General features: G+C 38.6%; 1 pseudogene; it reads left to right on the top strand.

The window, feature by feature from the left end:
- Window positions 1-941: 941 nt before the first annotated feature.
- Window positions 942-20,161, top strand: LOC144528261 (N-acetyllactosaminide beta-1,3-N-acetylglucosaminyltransferase 3-like; annotated as a pseudogene).
- The last annotated feature ends 251 nt before the right edge of the window (window positions 20,162-20,412 follow it).

Below are 20,412 nucleotides of genomic sequence, written 5' to 3'. Positions count from 1 at the left end.
AGGATTTTGTGACATCACAACATCTCAACATCCTAATATTCAACTTAATGTGATGTGGAAACTTAAAGCCTCCACTGAGCGTACACCGAGAATGGACTAAATAGCTTGGGTCCAGTATAACTTTTGAAATAAACACTTTTTGCATATTCAAAGATTCAGATTTTTCAATGAGGAAGAGGGAGTAGTTGTAATTTTCAACAAGGTCACTGAACGTTTTGTGGAAAAAAACATATCAGACTCACGTTATTACTCAAAGCAGAGCATTTTTATGTCTTAACCCTTACAGTGTAAATACATGTTTTTTCAAACATATATCAGAATTTTTTTTCCGAATTTTTTTTTATTCATTAATATTTGTCAGCATATCCTGTTATATTTCATGTTTATACTGTACTATTTCACACATAGGTCACTGCAACTTCTCATAGACATACCAATTTCAAACTAGTCAGCACAGTCCTTACTGCAACATGGCTGTGCGCACTGTGCGCTCCACTGATCTCCAGCGTTTTTGTGGGAGTTCTTCAGTTGAAGAAGTTCTGTTTGTGGGAAGAAAAAAAAAACACTCTACATTACTTTTATAGCACCCATCAGCTTTTGGAACTTCCTTTTCTCCAGCCATGGCCACAACAGCTGAAGGCCAAGGTTTTTCTGGGAAACGCTTGTCAGATCTTCTGGCTTCCCAAGTTAGAAACTTGGCCAGAAAAACTACTTGTTGTTGCAACAGCAAGGTCGAGGCAGTTGAGGTAACTAAATGAGTTTCTAATCTTAATTAATCTTAATCTTATAACAGATATGTGTGTTGAGTTATTGAACTGGATGGAGCTCTATCAATGAGGGCTAGCTTGCCTCCTCCTAATGAGACCCAAAAATGCATTAAATTGAAATCGGACAAAAGTTTTATCTAAGCTTTGTAAGACCTTAGGTTAGCTGTGATATACATGCCGTTTGTCACCAAGCTTAGAGACCTGAGGTTCAACACCTCTGTCATTGATCTGGGGGAGCTCTACACCCAGCAATGTAAGAAGAAGGTCAACAGGATTATCAGAGACCCAAATCATCCCAGCCATTAACTGTTCTGCCTGCTGCTGTCCAGCAGACGGTCCCGAAGCATTCGGTAGCACAATAACATATGAACATCTGTCCTACATTGCCACAGCAGTGACATGTTTGGAAGTCTGGGGGTTTTCCCTGCTCGTGCTGTGTCCTTGATGCTGTGAATTTGGTTTGACACTGATCATGACTGTATTAGATTTAGATGTATTGTCCCAGGTGGATATTTGTTTCCACAGTCAGTGCAAACAGCAACATATAGATACACACATTTGTCCTGCAGCTCTCCCATAAAATGTCAAGGCTTCTCTTCGCTGGTGGAACCCTTCAAATATCTTGCAACACCAAGACTACACGTGGGCTAACTATCATACAACATAAGTTGTTCTTGTCAAACAGTTTACATATTGTTGGTCATGCCTGTCAAAGCAGCCCTGAGACTGCTCTGAAAATCACAATGTGAACAACAGTTGATGTTGCTGTTTGTGTTTTTGTCTTGTTGTCTTGCCTGTGAACAGCTACTATACCACTGACTTCAAGCAATACCACATTAACTACAGTGAACTGCTGAAGCGAAGTGCTTTAGACAGTCAACTCTTTAAAATACATAACAGAAGTCTAGAGACAAGGGTTGCAAAAGGTACATTTTCTAAGGGAAGTTAAGCTTGTGAATTTTGGAACAATTGCACAATTCCAATAGTTAAAGATAATGATGTAATATGTCTGCATTAAAAAATCTAAAACGACTATACCTATTACTTGAATTGTAACCATGCTCTGCATTCAGCAGCACACTCTTTCATCACAGCAAAGTGCACGGTTTATAAACTTTTAACACATTCTGCTAGTTTTTGCTAGCTAGCTGATGTACCTTAATTAGTTGTTCACTTTAAATCCAAAGTTTGCACATGGCCTACATTGTCGGCTCAAATTAGAAAAGTACTTTTCCCCATTAGTTAACTTGCTAGCTAACTCACCACAAAGCACATTTCACATTGTATGTATATGACCAATTGATGGCTTTTTTTAATTACAAAGAATGAACAAAGGGCTTATTCTTCAGAGGGTTAATTGATTGATAAATAGATTTTTTCCTTTCTATTATAGAAGGGTTTAAAATGTCTATGTATCATATGGCGAAAGGTTTGTTTCCATCTGCAAATGTAAAAACAGCTTGAGCATATTACTCAAACATAACCCATATATTCTATACATTCTCTATTTCTGTTATTTCCAGCTAATTACCATAAATTCCTGTTAAATCCCATGGAATGTTTCCACCTTCTCAAAAAATACTAATTATTTTACTATTATATTATACTACTATTATATAAAGTTTAAATGTTATCCAGGATGATATGGTAAAATATGGCCCTGCTGCACAGGCATCTAACTATACTCAGCAAAAAAAGAAACGTCCTCTCACTTTCAACTGCTTTTATTTTCAACTTAACATGAGTAAAACTTTGTATGAACATAAAAAAATTCAACTACTAAGAACTAAACTGAACGTTTCACAGACATGTGACTAACAGAAATGGAAAAATGTGTCCCTGAACAAAGGATGGTCAAAATCAAAAGTTGCAGAACGTTACAGGGAAGACATCCTCCTCCCTCATGTGGTACCCTTCCTGCAGGCCCATCCTGACATGACCCTCCAGCATGATAATGCCACCAGCCATACCGTTCGTTCTGCCATGGCCAGCGAAGAGCCCGGATCTCAATCCCAGCACGTCTGGGACCTTTTGGATAAGTAAGGGCGAGAACCATGCCCACCAGAAATGTCCGGGAACTTTAAGGTGCCTTGGTGGAAGAGTGGGGTAACATCTCACAGCAAGAACTGGCAAACCTGGTGCAGTCCATGAGGAGGAGATGCACTGCAGTACTTAATGCAGCTGGTGGCCACACCAGATACTGACTGTGACTCTTGATTTTGACCATTGTTCAGGGACACATTTTTCCATTTCTGTTAGTCACATGTCTGTGAAACGTTGTTCAGTTTAGTTCTTAGTAGTTGAATTTTTTATGTTCATACAAAGTTTTATGCATTTTAAGTTGGCTGAAAATAAAAGCAGTTGAAAGTGAGAGGATGTTTCTTTTTTTGCTGAGTATATATGTCTTTGCGCTAGCACCAAAACATGAGCTGCCCAATCAATCAAAATCTTCTGAGACACAACTCCAATCTGAAAAATCTTAAAGGTCCTTTGCTTTTATATAGGCCTTAGTGGTCCCCTAATACTGTATCTGAAGTCTCTTTCCCGAAATTAAGCCTTGGTGCAGAATTACAGCCACTAGAGCCAGTCCCACAATGAGCATTCCTTAGGATGTGCCATTTCTGTGTCTGTAGCTTTAAATGCTATAGAGCTCAACAGTCCCGCCCCTCCTCTGAGAGACCTTGGGTTCCGGAAGTAAATTTCCCATTCATTTCTCCCATTGACGTCTGGAAAATCGTATGAAAATCCGTAAATAAAGAGTTTTAGACCATGCCTTAGGCTAACCAGGTGGTACGTGACTCAAAAGCATACAACGTATCATTTTGAGTAAAAAAACAAACAGAAAATCCCCAAAAAGTCAAAGGTACAAGACTGTGTACATATCGTCATCTCAGAGCGAAGGAACTACTCATCCCATAAACCACCGCGCACCACTGAACAAAGGAAGCTAACGTTAGTTTAGCTAACAGCTAATTCGGCTAACCGCTAGCTGAGACAGCATGTAATAACTTTAAAAGACCCTCAAAATAAAACCTGAATGATAACCGTTAACATATATAACGGCTGTTACGTCAGCTGTAGACGGCTTTACCCAGTGTTAAGTTTGAGTTAACGTTATTTTAGACTGAATCAAGCTGTCAGCTAGCGGTTAGCCGAATTAGCTGTTAGCTAAACTAACGTTAGCTTCCCGGCAGAGGCTAACGTCAGAAGCGTGGTAATGCCGCGTTCTATTTACCTCGGAACTCGGAAGCCGGAACTGGGAATGACGTCATACCCGAGTTGAATGCGTTCTACTTAAAAGTCGGATTTTCATTGTTTTCATTAGCTCTAGCCCGGTTAACAATTGTTAGCAATACCAGTTGATAACAACGCATTACACCGTTTTTTGTGCATGCAAACAGCGTAACAACATGTCCACAGATAGAAGTTGTACATGCCTGTGTGAACAACTGATTTAGTGACACAAATAAGACAGAAGTGCTTATAACTTTATGTTACTGCAGCTTTTCACAACTGTTGATACAGGGGGCAGCCATGTTGGATTTTGAACTCGGCTACTGCGAGGTTGTCCGAGTTCCGAGCTCGTAAATCCGAGGTCAGGGGGCGTGTTTACGATTTTGACCTCGTTAAAACATAATTCCGAGGTAAATAGAACACGGCATGAGCGTCTCCTCAGAACACGTACCTCCTATAGCGCCATTTTGATGCTAACAAGCACTCACCCCCCGTTAGCATCCCATTGACTGCCATTCATTTTGACACTTTGACAGCGAATAACTTTACATCTGAAGCGTTTAAAGACTTTATTTGTCCATTATTTATTTTTAAAGAAACATGACAATGTATACAAGGCTCCATTACCTTGTATCTCATGTTATGGCTCCGTAGTATACGTTTCTGTAAAAATAGGTTAACGATTGTGTCATAACCACGGGACTTACTGTCGCATAGTAGAGGAATTACCGTATAGTACAGGAGAAGCTTGCAGGCAGGTTCGACTTACATTAGCTGCTTAAGTTTAATTACTAATGTTAACTAGCATTTTAGTTAGCAATAATTAGCCTGTGTCCATGTTATCTCCTTACATATACCTACGCTCTCCGTCTCTGCAATATTCGGAATGATTGAGATTTCTCTTGGCACAGCTACCAGAAGACTTACAACTTTCAGACAGGTTGCTCACGTCACATTTACGTCGTCTCTCTCAGTTGGAGGCTGCGCAGTAACGCTCGGCGCTCACCAGAAAAGTGCTTCTAGTGGCCTTCACTGGTCTACGTCCAGAGCAACGGGATCTGTTGGTCCATTCTATATACAGTCTATGGTTGTCAAGCCATGATGTCTCTCTCTTTCTCATGGGCGGGCCAAATTCTCTGGACGGGCAAAGCAGAGAAAGGGGAGGTAACCTTCCTCCTTATGGCGTCATAAGGAGGATATTCCAGATCGGCGCATCTGAGTTTTCATTTTCTCAAAGGCAGAGCAGGATACCCAGGGCTCGGTTTACACCTATCGCCATTTCTAGCCACTGGGGGACCATAGGCAGGCTGGAGGAACTCAAATTAATGTTAAAAAACCTCATGAAGTGAAATTTTCTTGCCATGAGACCTTTAATCACATAGACACGGCAGCTGTTGGATCTTAACTTTAATAATCACGTTGCTTTTCATTGTATTTTCTTGCAATCCATCATTAAACTATTCAAGTGAAAACCATCAGAAAGAGTAAAATCCAATGTCCAGCATGCACTCGTTCAAATAAAGATGTAAATGCATGTTGTTGCATGTCAACCCTCTTTGCCTTCTTATGTTTCCATCCAGTTGCTCTCTGTTCTCAACTATCCAATAAAGCCAAAAGCCCTGTTCTTTAGTACACTGAACATGAAAATATCAACTCTTTTGTCTTAACCAACTGAAAACAGATATACTTGCGAGAGTGAGTTAGTTGACGTGATTATTAAGTTTGATTTATAATATGAAGAAGAAACATAAAGTTAGTTTTATAGATTACATTATCAGTAACCTAGGGCCACAAGTGTAAGTGTTTGGGTGTTATAGCATCAAAACCAGTCACCGATGTGACCAAGCCTTGGCTTGTTACAAAGCAGTACATGTAGGCCAAGGATCCTTCCTTTTGATCCACATTTACCTTGATGTTGTCCGGGACAACCATCTCTGCAGTGCAGCGGCCTTTAAGATCAACTGGTAGGATGCCCAGATCAGCCCATTAAGCCTTGAGGACAAGCACTGAGATCCTTTAGAAGCCAGTTAAACTGGGGGAAGTAAAGGATGGACTTATTTTAAAATAATGACACTTTATGGCTTGAAAAACTGTATTTTGCTGTAATGAAACAACGTGCGTCTCTCTATCTAGGCACATATTACTGTCAGTTACCTTGAAGGAAATCAGGATTCAAATGTTTGTGTTTATACGAGCAATGACAGAAACTGATACACATATGTGCATTATAAATTTAAATTGAAACTCTGCTAAATCTGACGTTTCCCCAGCGAGGGCTTGGGGACCAAACTGTGAACACCCATGCTGTTTGTAACCTTGAATTTTCACTTTCACAGATTTCCCTGTTTTTTTTAGGAGAAGACGATCTAATGTCTCAGCCTTGGCATTTTGCCTCTTAGAAACCTTGCTTTTTCCTCTCTGCTCTCCCACACATTCCCAACTTTATCTCCACGCACTCTAAGCTCGAGGGTAACGGTAATATTAGGCTTCATATACTATCAGAAAAAGCAAAAATGACACTAAGTTGTTATTGTGAATTCTTGCCAAATAGTTATTCAGGGAAATGTAATTTGCATGTTGGTTTTCACACTGTGGAGCCTGAGAGGTTTAAGCCAGAGCAAACACAAATGGAACATTTTAATGTCACTGCACTGGAATTCTGTCATTTTACCTTGCATGTTTTATTTCTACAATATAAAGTTTTTTTTCACATTAGGAGGCAAGTTAACAAGTTAATTGCACTGAACACAGCTTATAAAGTCTCAAAAAATCATAGTGAGTTTGGTAGACTCCCACTTCAACTGGCTTCAGCTTAAGCAAGGCTACTAGAGAGTACAAAATGCAGGTGTTAAATGTTGCAGTGGGCTTCTTATCGGGGACATTTCTGTCTGGCAGTCATTCATGGCCTTCATAGTGCAAAATTCAGTCCTTAAAAAAAGGGAATGACCTAACAAGAAGGAGGTCTGTTTTGAAACTCATAATGTTATAATTGTTTGTCTATAACACACAGGCTCATGCCAAACTCAGCTCAAAGTCTCTCAGTTGTAAAACTGAATGGATGAGAAGGAAAGGAAAGAATACCAGGGAGTCACTGCCTGACTGTAGCTTTTAGAAGCCTTGGCCACCATGTGTCATATTTTGTTGACACGGAGGCATTTCTGCAACTCTCTGGTAACTTCTGAGGTTGTAGTTTTGTGGTTTGATGCCACAATAATCCTGTTAGGTCATCAATCCCTTTTGTTGAGCTTTAGACAGTTTTCATTTTAAGCAAATGCTGCCATAGTTTTCAAGATGGCTTTCCTTACGCTAGTAATTTTCTTTGCTGCTTTTGCAGTCAATAATGGCTTCTCTTTAAGGTGACAAGATGCATGCATATGCTATTTTTTACACACACCCAACTTTTGTATTCATGAAACAGCAACATTTGAAAGTGGTTTGTTTGGTGCATATTTTTCCATGTTAGGCCCTGACACACCAACCAGACAGCCCGACCGTCGGCAGAAAAGACAGTCGGACTGATCAGTCGGGTCCCCGAGGTCCAAAAAATGTCTCAGAACACACTGAGGCAACGCCGACTTGAGCGTACGCTCTGCGCGTGCGCAAAAAGTAATATGTCTCCATAGCAGCAGGCAGCGCTGCTCTGTATTGTTTCCATTAACAGTCTGATTATTTCCCAGAAAATGAAAACTGGCAGCTGATTGGACGAACGCGTCACGTGGTTCTTTTTTCTTCGGAAATTCATAGCCAGACTGTCATGGCGGCTTGTTACGATCTCATATTGTACTAAAATAGTTCACCGAAACGTGTTTCTGAAAACATTTTAAGCGAGAAATAAGCCATGCAGTTTCTGAATCTGTCTTCATTTCAGATTGACAAAGGTCAGTTTAAAAGATTTTTGTCAGATTTTGAGCGGCTCATCCGCTCCCCATTTCCAGACGAGTCCCGACTGCCCTGTCTCCAGACTGTCGGGTCGGCCCAAATGAAGGCCGATGGCTCTTCGGACGGCCGACGGCACGGGACATACCGAACACACTCGAGTCACCAACCTCGCCAGACGGTCCGACGGCCGATTATCGGGCTGGTGTGTCTCCTCTAGCTCTTAGTCTCGGCCCTCTTTCGCTACCAGATGGGTCTGACCGATGGATGTATTAAGAGTTTGCTGTGGGGCACGGGGAGCTGCCCCCTGGTGGCTGAAACGGATAATTGCAATGTTTAAAAAATGAGTGGAATAATTACGTCTGACATGATCAGATATTTTATAAATATCTTAAATAACACAAAACAACTAAATGGTTGTAGGTACATCTGATTTAATATACTGCTTTAGTAAAAAAAAGTATTTCCTGGCTGACGATGGCAGCAGCAGGACGTAAAAAACGAAAATGACTGCTAGTCTGGACATCTTACCGTGCCAAGGTTGCAATAAAGGTTTCCTAAATGCCACATTTGATGTCAGCTTACTAATTAATTGCGGGTTTTGTGTAGATTTGGACTTTTATACGTTTATTACACTTTGTTTAAACGGCAAAGTGGATGAAGCCTAGTGACGAGTCCATAGCAACCAGTTTGTGTGTTGAATGTTACCCAGAGTACCTTGCTGAATGGTCTCAGTATTTTATTGTTTTATTTCAAGTGAATACTAGTTTACTAGAGGAGTAACTTGGTATTTGAAGTAATGCAGTAATGCAGGAAGTGTGCATTTAGTTTCCATGCTTATTTTGTTTCCACAACAATGTTAGTGAGTAAATCTACTGAAATGGCCACCACACCATAACAGAGGAGTGTGATGCGTCAGATGAGAATGTAGAGGTTTAATCACTTATGTCATGGCTGTTCAAAAACTATGGGAATCTGTGTATTTGCCAAGTGCAAACCAGTACAGAAGGTATCGATAAGTTGCTGGGGGAGGGTCATCCCTTTTTTCCGAATTGTTTTGGAAGGTCATAGAAATTTTATTTCTGGCAAGAGGAGGGTCACGTCTTTTTTGGCAGAAGGTCCCAAAACTCCAACGTTGGCCCCTTAAATAACGAACCGTCCCTAAATTGTTGGGAGTCTTATACAAACAATGTACTTCTATTTTGGATTTACATGATCATACCAGGCAAGGTAGTGAAGGTAAATTGAAAACAAGTGCATTGAAAAGCCATAATTTCTCGTCTGTACATGTAATTCAGGAAACATGCAAAGATACATTTAAATGTCTCCGTAAACAGCATCTTCTTCATTACTCTCCATTTTCATATTGTAATTTCATCTCGATATAAAGCCTAGTTTTAGTATATCAGTATTACATCAAACACACTTAAATATTGAATTGGTGTAATATGACTTAAGCTGGGAACTTGTCATGCAATGTAATGTTTATAAATTTGTGTACAGCAGAAACCTAATGAGGTTAGTCTGACATTGCATGTACTTGAATAGTAAACAACTGAGAAACAGTTCTTACAGTATTTAGTTTTAGTTACTGCTATGTTATGAAAATACAAAAACGTTTACTTTTATCTGTTGACCATTTAGCCTACTGTATTGCTAGAATTGTTGCAAAGCATTTTATATATATATATATATATATATATATATATTATCATATACATTTTTGTGTTTGTACTTTAGTGTTTCTTCTTTCTTGAAATTTGTTTTCCTTCATCCAGGTGCTCTTCACTAACAATAAAAAATGTTGACTGTGTCTATTCATTGTATGACACAAAGCTTTTGCACATTTCATGGAAAGACAGTGGGGGAACAGAGAAATAGAGATAAATATGTTGTTTATTGCTATATAAACAGTACAATACCATGTGTTCTTTAATTTTGATAGACTCCAAGTTTACCTAAACAACTCTGAAATAATGCGAACATGACTACATTTGCTTTCAGAGCTTGCCTGGAAAAAAATGTAGAAAAATGGTTGAATAATTAAATGGTTTGAACCAATTTCATACGCATGCTTGATTAAGCAAAATCATTCCTAAACTCTCTTTAAGCTTTAACATGTTTTTAATAAAGTGGTTTTCAAACATTGTTACTGCGACCACAGTGACATTGTGAGTTTTCTTCAGGACTTTAGTACAATGTGGCTTTCCTTATACCCATCTAGTGGCTAATAGAGGAAATGCATTTTAATGATACACAATGTACAGATGATATGTGCAGACGCAGTTCAAAGACTTTAAGTCAAAGAGTATGTCATCAATCATTTTAACAGGAAGTGATGGATTTTCCATGAATTGTTTTTATTAAATGAAGCTGTGATTTGCAAAGTGATGGCCATAAAATGGATCAGCGTAAAAAAGAATAAATGGGCTTTTGTTTGTGGTGTTCAAAACATTGAGAAATTTCACAAACACACACACACACACACACACACACACACACACACACACACACACACACACACTGGTATGAGACATCGAGACACTGGTCTTTGCAGACAGTTATAAGAACAGTCCACTTCTAAACAGTTCTATTAACTACTCTCCCCCAAAACCGGTTTTGCTATTTGCATTCGCACTGGCCAAGTGGCCATAGAAACTGACCTTGTGTTGTAATCACAGCCATCTAACCACCACATGTGGGAAAGGAAAAGGGGAAAAGACCCTGCCCTGAAGTAGGAGCTGAAAGAGAGAGGAACTTAATAATCCCCAAATTGGTCCAGTCGGAACACAAGAAAAAAAGGGTTCTAGGAACGTTATGTTCTAGGAACTGCAAAAATCCCTCCGGTCGGAAAGCCGGTCTTATAATACAGATACAAAGCCTGTGACTTCAGCACCAGAGCACGATGTCTATTAAACCTATCCGACTACGAGATATTAAATGTTCTAAGTAGCGTTGTTGTATTTTACACTGTTGTATTTTTACTCTTTACAGTAACAGCTCAGAGTTGTGGCAAAAGGCTGTAGTTTACAAGACCAGGCAATTTCTGCAGGATTGCAGTCTTTGCTTTAACCCCTGAACTGCACGTATTTGAGCTTTAACCACACTTAAAATATCTCTGCGTCATTGTTCTTCCAAGTCTGACATCTACAGTATTACCTGTGTCTAATACCAGGACACACATGTTCACACTGAATAAAAGGGCATTCAGCAACCATTTAAAATGTACATGTAATCATGTTTTGCATTAGTAAACATAAAAAAAAAAAATCTGGAGTCATGTTGTCTGAAATACACACTAAGTCTATTTGCTAACATAAATATGTTTTCAGCTTTATGACAATCTAATATGAATAACAAGGTATTCAACACATTAGCTCCAAAGTAAATAGTAGGGAAAACAAGCAATTTAATATTTTCTAATATGCTGTGTTGCAAAGGGCATTTCCCTCAAGACACAAAATTATTTATTTTCAATCTGTATGTGATACTCCCTCACTGCCCTGAAGCCATCAGTCCCCACCCGGGTCTCGGTCATGGTGCAACAATAAATACAGATAAACATGAACACTAAATCAACCATACAAAACTAAAACCCATGCAGAAATTGACACCCTAAACATTAATAGAACATTATTAAAACACACTTTAACTAGGACAGAAACTGTTCAAAACATATATTTTGTTTCCCATGAGCCTTTGCATCACAAAACAGTTCAAACGACCCGCCCCTCCGATACAGAAACTTAACATCCATAGTTATCTATGCTTAATATGATCGGTGCACTGCATACTTAGGCTGATTATTACAAACAACTAATGTGATTTAGTAATGAATATGGTTTTTAACAAAACATGAAATAATAAGAAGTGACCACTAAAAAGTTTAATTACAACTAAATCTGGGTTTACAGTTTGAATGTCTTCCTTCCCCAAAATACAAAGGTGTGCATTTTGTTGCCCTCTCTGACGATGGGGTCGTTTGTATCTGCTGTATCGAATTTTATGTACAACCCCTGAGTGTAGACTGTTTATATAAATACAGTACCTGTCAAATTCAAATAATGGTGTAAGCACAGTAAGCCTTGCAGTGAAACAGTTCTTAGAAACTGTATGCCAACATGAGCAGTCTTGTCACTGACATTTTGCTTTTTCATTTCAAAATCATACATCTAATTTATTCTCCAAATAAAGCAAACTTTTTTTAGATTCTATGATTCTTTTACAGAGTTTTTTATTACTTTATAATATTTGATTTGATTTGTTCAGACTTGGTGAAAGAAATGTAGAGAGGGATATGAGCTAATGAAGTCTTAACACCTAAACATATCAAAAAAGGTCTATGTTGTACCAAAGTCAAAGATGACATTAATTTTACCTGAAAATGAAATATGAGGAGGTCTACTGTTTAGTGATTCAACACGGAGTGTTTCAAACTCAAAGTTAAAATATCAAATATCAAGGAACTGCTCAATGCCAAATGTTCAATGCCTAATCAACCATAAATAGTAAGGGTGGGGGAAAAATAAATACAGCATAGTATCACGATATATTCCATGGCAATTCTATTTTGATACACAGATGCCAAGTATCAACCTTTTATTATATATGTGTTTGTCAGTTTGTCTGCTTGACAATCCCATTTTGCAGCAATAAAATTTAAGTGAGATGAATAAACAGAGAAATTTATCTTTTTATTTATAAAACAGATGTTGACAAAGTTTCCTTCTGGGGACATAGTTTGAAATTGAGAAAAATTGGAAGTTGGAAAAAAGGTAATAAATTGCAATATATCGCAGAACATTGCAATATGTTTTAATATCGCAATAATATCGTATCGTGACATAAGTATCGTGATGATACCATATCATGAGGCCTCTGGTGATTCCCACCCCTAATAAATAGCTGCAGTAGAGCAATGCGTTAGCTGGTCAGTTGAGTTCAGTTTCCATTAATTTCCATATGGTGTGTCATGGCATAACCTCACTATGTTAATGTAGCTTTAGCCATGGATAACACAACTCAAAAGAGTAAGAGAGTTTTAAGATTGTGCTAATACATTTTATATTGTACAACAAAATGAATGGAATCCATTATAACAGTTAAAACAAGACTAGCCATATTAGCAGCTTTGTAAGGCACAGCAGTGCTTTGAGCTAAATGCTAAAGTCACCATGCTAACATGCTAAAAATGACATACATGCTGATGTTAAGCAGGTGTAATGTTTACCTTGTTCACCATCTTAGTTAGGTTTATGTTAGCATGCTAACGTCTAAGTACTAAGCACGACGTACAACCATAGTCTGTAAAATTAGGGTTATGTATCACATGTACAGTCATTGCGTACAACTGAGGTACGACAATACAACTTAGTTTTGCAGGTATTTGGTTATAAACCAAAGTATTGAAAAAAATATATTCCGTCATGGTTTGCTAAATTAGCTGTGATGTAAAGTTATTTGTACAGTAGGGAGGGCTAAACACTGTCTCTTCAAGTCAGGCTGCAAACTCTGGTTCACTTTGGTGGAGTAAAGCAACTGAGCCAATAGAAGAATGATGGCAAATGTCTAACTACAATGTGCCTATATTTTAAAGAAAAGTATTTGGGATTTCTTTCACCTTCTGTAAGAGAAAAATACATTTAAATGTTCACTATTTGAGCATTTAAAGGTAAAGAGTTCTCATTCTGGCTTTGTAAATGCACAGCATGTTACAAAATAGGAGTTTAAATCTGTGATCAAGCCTTAAAAGTTTGTTTTGACAGTAGCAGCCTAAGTAAAAATAAATCTCTCTAACAGGGACATTTATTCCAAGTTTTCTCCATTTGACAGATATACAAACACCTTCCCCTTTTGCCAAACTTTGCTCAGATTGTCTCATGACCTTAAATTCAACCTTAGCACTCAAAATGCAAAAGTCAGTAATACAGTATTTTGTTCAATACGCAAATGTACTTCAAGTTTATTTGTTTTTTATTTAGGGATGCACCGTATCCAAATTTTTGGTGTTTGGCTGAATACCGAATCCACTGGTTAAGATTCTGCCAAATCCGTGGCCGGGTTAGCTCAGTTGGTAGAGCAGGTGCACATATATAGAGGTTTACTCCTCGATGCAGCGGCCGAGGGTTCGACTCTGACCTGTAGCCCTTTCCTGCATGTCATTCCCCCTCTCTCTCTCCTTTCATGTCTTCATCTGTCCTGTGGAAATAAAGGCCTAAAAATTCCGAAAAAAAATAATCTAAAAGAAAAAAAAAAAGATTCTACCGAATCCTGCTTCCATATTCAGTCCATTAACACATTAATGAAGTAAACAACGTCCACAGCTTCTAAAATAGTTAAATGTAACAACTTAATGTTGAATTCACACGCTCTTTTCACATCGTAGGAAAGCACATCGCTATTGCCAGATGAGTGACAATTTTGTTTGGCAAATTTTCGCTAACCAGTGTATGATGAAGGCGTGTTGGGTGGGTGAAATTAGAAAGCTAACATTAGCTAACGAGCAGCAGCCAGCCGTGCGGTCGCTCCGCTCCCACTGTAGGGAGACTCATTTGCAGAGAGAACAGCTGACAGCCCGGGAGAGGCACTGTCTGGTTAACACAATTTTTTAGCTGTGACTGTCCTTCCTTTGCCATACCTGAAGTTGCTGCATTTTGGCTGCTGTCTGTAGATTCCTTCATGCGCAACTCGTATTCTTTCAGATGTTTCATACACAAATGTTTTAAAAGCGCCGATGTTGTGTAATGTTTAGGGTCCTTGCCACCACGATACAAATCAGCATTGCAAATTTATCATGTGGCTTGACTTGAAATGCTTTCTTTTGGCTGAAAGTACTGCCAAACAACACTTTTTCTGTCTCGGTCTACCTACGCAAACACCTTCCTGTAATCAATGGCAGCAACATTACGTCGACCAGTGTAGCGTGCGTAGTGCAAGCGTAGGGTTCAGTTTAGTGGAAAAAAATTCTAAGGTTCGGCAGAAACCGAACCCTATCAAAAAGCCCAATATTCGGCCGAAGCCGAATCCTGGATTTGGTGCATCCCTAGTTTTATTGAAATGGACCAAATGACCAAATATAGGTCTGCAATAGAAGGAAGAGTTGAGAAAAAGTCCAACAAGACCAGGCCAAAATCTAATACTGTGGCATTTGTGTAAGTCGTATTATAGCAACAGCTCTATCTGTTGTCTTATTTATACTGGACATACTTTACCCAAAATCCTCAAACTAAAATATTGTTCTGATTAAGTATCATTGCATGAGCTATGACTGAACATAATGATATTCAGCCAGTCACTGAAAAAGTAATTATGTGAGCTCAATTATGTTTTTATTTGAATTACTTTTTTAGCAGCAGGCAGGGAACAAGTAATCCTCCTTCAACCATGTTTCTACCTCAATTAACAGTCTCCTCCAAAAGGATGCTTGGCTCCTCCAAGCACAAGTCAGAGTGACATTGAGAGTGCAACATTCACAATGAATGGGGTCACACTGAACTACTGAGTACAAAAGTACTTAAGTAGTTCGCTTTTCTGCAACATCAACTTATATGGCAAATTACTTGTGTTTCAGTCAACCGTTGTTTAAATAATGGGGAAAAAAGACAATGTATCTCGCCAATCACATTCAACACATTTTACTGGAGCATGAGTTAATCCTTGGCCAGGGTGTTTTGCAGTATGGACATGAGGAGGGTGAACCTGTGCCTCTAACTCAGCGTTTCTCAAATCGGGGTACTTACTTAGTAGTTACTTAGATTATTTTTTTTTTCAAATAGAAAAATAGTAGTCATGCTTAGTTCCAAATTAGTATACTATAGTAATGAATTACTTTATTGATGGATTTGAGACATTTGTTACAAGGTTGTTGTTTTGTAAATTAGATACTGATGGCGCAGTGCTGTATTGTACCTCTTTATATAGGGTTTTTGTTTTCTACCAAAAATGTTTTGCGCTGGTCAGGGTGTACTTGGCTAAAAAGTTATTTCAAAGGGGGTACATTATTGAAAAATGTTTTAGAATCACTGCTCTTACTATTGGTTAATGCAACACTGCCTCACACTAGCCATGCGTAGGCATGTTTTAATGATTTTACCTGTTTATGGTGCTAGTACATCACTCAAAGCCACTAATGTATATATATATATATATATATATATATATATATATATATATATAGACAATTACATTTTTAAACAGTAAGACAATAGAGCAATGATGCAGAGTGAAAAGTGCTGGAATACATTTTGATAATCAGTGTAACAGGTTGCTTCTTATTTTCTCTACAAATACCTTAAAATACAGAACAGGTCATGAAATCATGATGCAGGCAGAGGGGGAGGGTTGTGAACAAATGTTAGAGAGGGGGATTTCTGCCTGATTGGCTGAGCCCAGAGACATGCTGTACATTACCTTTACTACCATCGCAATCTGCACTGACTACTGTCTATCAGAGGGAGACTCACTCACCCGCTCGCATTGATCTGCCAACATGTTTAGGTAATTACTGTTGAATGACGGGTGGTTTCATTGTGTGCCTCATAAATGTGTGAATTTATTATTTTGATTGACTTATTCTAGTCTATATAATATAAAAGCTTATATTTAACTTGATTGCGTTAATGTAAATATTTTTAAAAGCAGAGAATTTGGAGGTCGGATTTATTTTGATGGCGAAAACTTTCATACTTGACTCATCTATTCATTCTCAAAGAACACATTAGCTTATAGTCTATAATATATATGTGATCTGAGCTTGTACAGCAGCTGCTCTTTAACTATATCCAATGAATGGTTGTGAGGTTTTTAATTCATTTTCATCATTTTCTTCCATGGCCTTGCAATGTTTCAACATGACCTCAATTCATGCAAAAAAAACCCACAAAAAATAGAGGGGTTATCAAAGCCATGTTCAAAAATATGCACAACTCTGATTATTTATTTGTGTGGGGGCAGATGAGAAAGAAAAAAAACAAGTCTACTGTTCAAAATTCATCTACTAGTTGTCGAGATGAGGAAATTATCCTCCTATGACAGATAATTACCTGGGTTACGGTATGTTCCAGCCACTCTGTGGATTCAGGTAGGCATTTGATTGGTTGACTGAATTCCAAATTGAGTGAGAAATTGCCCTAAGTAGATTTTTCTTTCATCATTCCCCTCCTACTAGGCTGAATTTCAAGACTGCTTCATGAAAAAAAAATCTCCCATTGTTTCAGGTTGAGAGCGCTATTTACTTTAAAATCAATGCTATGAAAAAGTGCATGCTAATGATGCCCAGTCTTTTCAAAGCCTGTAATGCACAGTTTAAGGCATCGTCACAGCCATTTCACCTAAACAGAACATTGTCTGAGAAATATCAAGAATGGTTTGTGTCTTTGAGACTGACAGAAAAACAACATGTGTCATTTGTCCAAACACTTAGAACATCCTGTGTTCACATCTGGACGTATTAAGTCAAAGGCAACTGGACTTGCCTACGAATCTTGAACACCTGTCATTCACAGTGGAACCCGGGGGATGGGTCCATGTTGTGCGCCTCTCAAGTCTGTTGACTTAGTACAGTAATAGTAGTCATTGAAATATTATGTCAGATAGAGACAATTTGATGAGATTTCTTTCTTTATTTCTGTTGTCATGGCAGAATTTTTGGGAGGAAAGGAACCTGCATGGTGGTAGGAGCTCTTCTCGTGCTCCTTTATCTCCATGAAGATTCTACAACTGACTACAAAACCGTCCACCACCAAGTAGATGTGAGAAAGGATGGCAGTCAAACAAAGACACCAACCACAAATACCTCCTACTCCTGGCCAAGATGCGAACAAAACACGCCTGCTGCCAACATCACACTTCACCTCACTTCCTGGTCATATAAAACACTTTCTCTACTATATACACTGTCGACATTTCCCCACGCAACTAGATATTCCTGAAAAATGTGGAGGAGCTGATGGATCCACAGAAGTCTACTAGTCATCAGAAGCTTCCCTGGGAATCACAATCGCTAAGAGATTCTGCGCAAAGCCTGGGCTAACATGAGGTTACGCAATGGTGTTTGGATCCGCAGGATCTTCATCTCAGGAACAATGGCCGCTGGTTTTGAGAAAAAGAGACTGAACAAAGTCCTCGAGCTGGAGCAACGCGAGTACGACATTCACCAATGGGACTTCAGTGACACATTCTACAACCTCAACTTGAAGCAGATACTCTTCCTAGAATGGATAAAAAGGAAAATGTCGAAAATGTTAGCTTCCTGCTAAATGGTGATGATAACGTAGTTGCCAACACAGACAACATGGTTGAGTATCTCTAAAGCCTCAAGGACAGTAATGGAAACAAACACCTCTTTAATGGCCATCTGATTCAGAATGTTGGGCCTATTCGATTGCCTCAGAAAAAGTATTTTATTCCAGTTCAGGTGGAGGAGTCAGACTTATAGCCTCCCTACTGCGGTGGTGGGGGCTTCCTTTTGTCTGGCTACTCATGTAGAGTATATTTAAAACATGCCTTAATAGCTATTACAGTAACTGAAAAAAACACAGAGGTCCCAACGGAATTGATGCTCCATGCAGTTTTGACAAAGATAACTATTTGCAGTATCTTTTTAATGTCGGTTATCTGAGTCTGCTGCTCCATGATGGGTAATACACACTCCTAAAACTTTTCTCTGAAAAGTTAAAAATAGTTTCTTTTTGTGCCATTGCAAATCTGTGATTGGAACTGTTCTCTCAACACCCTCAAATCCCCCCCCCCCGCAACAAAGAAAAAGATTTTTGAGCCTGTGTTATGGCAGTATTGATGATAATACATGTTGTATATTTGAACTTTTTTTTTTTGCCGTAAAGGATAAATGTCTCGACAAACTGAACATGTTAGCAAGACATTGCTTTGTGTATTGTGTTCAATATCAGACTCTTTAATGTGAAACTGGCCTCATGTTAGCAACAAATTCAAAGAATAGAGCTCTACCACCACTTACTGGTAGAATTACAGCAACAAATGCATGACGAAAGACAGCAAAGAAGACAGGAAATATAGAAGAAATCCAGAAAAGCCAGTGGCATTTTGAAACAAAATACTATTTATGATTTTTAACAATTTCCTAAACACAGCTGTCACAATTGATCACATATTACCTAAATTACTTCCCTTACTATAATTGAGAATAAGTGTGAATCAACCAGATACAGAGACAATTTTGGAGTCTGCATTAAAACTTGTAATAAAAAAATGGGTGACAGACTCTAACTGTATGTCTGAGAGAGAAGACAGTGACACTTTTTTTCTGCAATTCAGTCTGACATCAGGTGGTATTGCAAGTGTGGTTTAGACTTCATCTCGGAAACAGGGGTGCAGTAACACAATGTGATGCACAATTTGGCAGCCTTATTGGACAGTCTTAGCTCTTGTGCAATGAAGTAGGCTGAGAACAACCCAGGCTGTGCATTGCCAAATGTACAGCCTGGGTGACTGGCCATTTTGAAGAAAATGCACTTATTATTGATGTCTGTACTGTGTTTAATGGATAATAAAAAAAAACATAAAGCATTCTTTTACAGTCTCAGAGTTATTCAGATGGCTTTAAAACATTTGTTGATGTCCTGCGTCAGTCCAATGTTAATTTGAGAACATTTTCAACAGCCTTGGAGGTTAGACAAGATTCAGTTACAGTGTACAGTACGTCTTGACATTTGACAACCTTCAAAAAAAGTTATCTGGAAATCAATATGAGCAACATGATACAGTTTTGGGCTGCAGAGCTTAACAATTTGAAAAATGTTATTCTCAAAATACTTTAATTGGAATTAAACAAACGGCCAAATGGCCAGAAATCAGTCAATTAATGTATTTGTATGTGGGAGTGCCTCAAAAAGTAGGTCTGCAGCTATGCATGAAGCTGCACAACTCTAACTGTGTGTCAATCACTGCTCATACACACACATTAATTCTCCCTTGTGGGGGGAGGGGCTTAGGAGACCGTTTTGGGCTTCAGCGGAAAGTTAGTAGCGACTGAGAAGTTGGTGATGTTCAAATTTTTTGGCTAAGTCCTGGATCTTCACAATCCTATCTACGGCACCTTTAAACACTTAGTTGATTGAAAGAACTGTTTTGATCGTTAACAGTTTCTAAAATGTGAGGATTTTTCTGCATTGAGTACTTTTACTTTTAATACTTCAGGCTAAATCTCATTTCTCTGTCTTACCCCTTCCCCTCACCCCTTCCCCTTAGTTTTGCACGTTCACGTGAGAGTAAGGGCTATCCCAATTCTCGTTTTGATCGAGGGGTAGGGCTAAGGGGAATGGGTAGATACCCCTTAAAACCAAGCAAAGTCGCGAGCTTACTTGAAACCGAGGGGTACCCAGAATACACTGCGCAACCGGCAACAATGGCAGCCAGATCAACCAGAAAGAGAGTCCCATAAATGTAAGTATTTTCGGCTTAAATAATTGATTTAAAAATTACGACAGTCTTGTTTTATGCTCTACACAGTCCTGTACATATATTTGCAACCATGTTCTTAATTGAAACATTTTAAACG

Source organism: Sander vitreus, chromosome 13 (genome assembly GCF_031162955.1).
Source record: "Sander vitreus isolate 19-12246 chromosome 13, sanVit1, whole genome shotgun sequence".
NCBI classification, from domain to species: domain Eukaryota; kingdom Metazoa; phylum Chordata; class Actinopteri; order Perciformes; family Percidae; genus Sander; species Sander vitreus.
This window is presented reverse-complemented; position numbering and strand designations above follow the sequence as displayed.